Here is a 1,699-nt window from a genome sequence, read left to right on the forward strand (position 1 = left end):
CGGCAGACCAGCACGCGCATGACCGAGACCCCAGCGATGACGGTCCCCGACCTTATCAGAGGCCGACTGCTCCTCGCGACGTGACTTCAGTGCCATTTAGAAAGTCCAGGCAACAGAAAGCAGCCAGAGGAATGACCACATGGCTTTTCACACAGAACTAAGCGAAGGACACAGCCGGGTGCTGGCCTATGGACCAGGAGGGCATGTTCGGTCCCGGTCAGGGCAGGTGCCCGGTTTCAGGCTCCACCCCAGCCCTGGTGGGGGCACATCCAGGAGGCAGCCAACCAGCGTGACTCTCTCACATCGATGTCCCCCCCCCCTCTCTAAAAATCAATGGAACAAATACCCCCGGGTGAGGATTGACAACAACAAAAATAGTGCCAAGGACTGAAGGTGACGACCTCACGGCGAAAACAAGTGCTTGGGAGGCGTCGCTGCACGTGCGGAGGGCACATCCTGGCCGCGACGCAGGAAAGCTCGGGCGTGCGGAGTGCCTCCCACTCCCGCCTGCGTCTGCGTCGCGTCCGTGTCTTTATAAAGACCTGGACCCCGGCCCCACAAACGAGGAGGTGCTGGGGCCGTCCCTCCAAAATCAAGGCTCCAACAAGGGCGCCCACAGCTCCAGCGGCACAGGAAGGGGCCGCGGCGAGGGCCGGAGCGTGCGACGCTATCTGCATGCGATGCGGTCACTGACGGAGAAACGAGAAGACCACGCACACAAGTCTTCAGAAGCAACAGCCTTGGGGACGGCGGAGGCAGAGAAAATCAACGGGCAGGGTGTCCCCCAAATGTGTACACACTTCGAATGCTCATAAAGTCAGCGTTTATTAACATACAGCTCATTTTCAAAATGTAAAAGCATCTCCAGAAATGAATAATTGTTTGGGGCCAACACCTGTTTTCAAACTGATGACCCGCGGCCCAGGCGCTGCTGGTGACGCGAAGCCGTGGAACCAAAACATCAAGAATCGTTTCGCTCAGAATCCGTGCGCCCTCCATGCGTCAACTGTTGCCCGTTTGTATCATAAACTTTATCTGTTCTGTGTCCCCATAAAAAAGACAGTGGATACATTTTCTTTGGCTTCACCCATTATTTCAAATCAGTTAAACCTGAAAAGGAGTGAAAAGTAAGTGAGTTACCAGCTGTTAAAAGTGTGTGCACTACCCGGGCCAGTTGCTCAGCGGTTAGAGCGTCGGCCCGCGGACTGAAGGGTTCGGGTTTGATTCTTGGTCAAGGGCGTGTACCTGAGTTAAGGCCTGATTCCAGCCCAGGTTGGGGCACGTGCAGGAGGCAGCCGATCGATGTGTCCCTCTCACATCGATGTTTCTCTCTCTCCTCCCTCCCTTTCACTCTCTCTAAGAATCAATGGAAAAAATATCCTTGGGTGAGGATTAACAACAACAACAAGTGTGTATACATCTTTTTGTCCCCCAAAATACACACTTTGAATAATTATAAAGGCAGCGTTTGTACTTCAACTGTGTTTTCAAATCCCCGGTAGTATTTTAGGATGAATTTCCTTTGTTCATAGCTTAGCTGGGCTAGAAAGAAAGAAACATCAGCTGAGCTGATACAGGGTGTGTACATCAAGCATGTCAAACTCGCGGCCCGTGGGCCACATGTGGCCCACAACGAATGTTTTTGCGACCCAGACAATATAATGGCATGTAAGAAACATCTTAATAAAAATTTCGTAAC

This window comes from Myotis davidii, unplaced genomic scaffold (genome assembly GCF_000327345.1).
Source record: "Myotis davidii unplaced genomic scaffold, ASM32734v1 scaffold845, whole genome shotgun sequence".
Lineage (NCBI taxonomy): Eukaryota > Metazoa > Chordata > Mammalia > Chiroptera > Vespertilionidae > Myotis > Myotis davidii.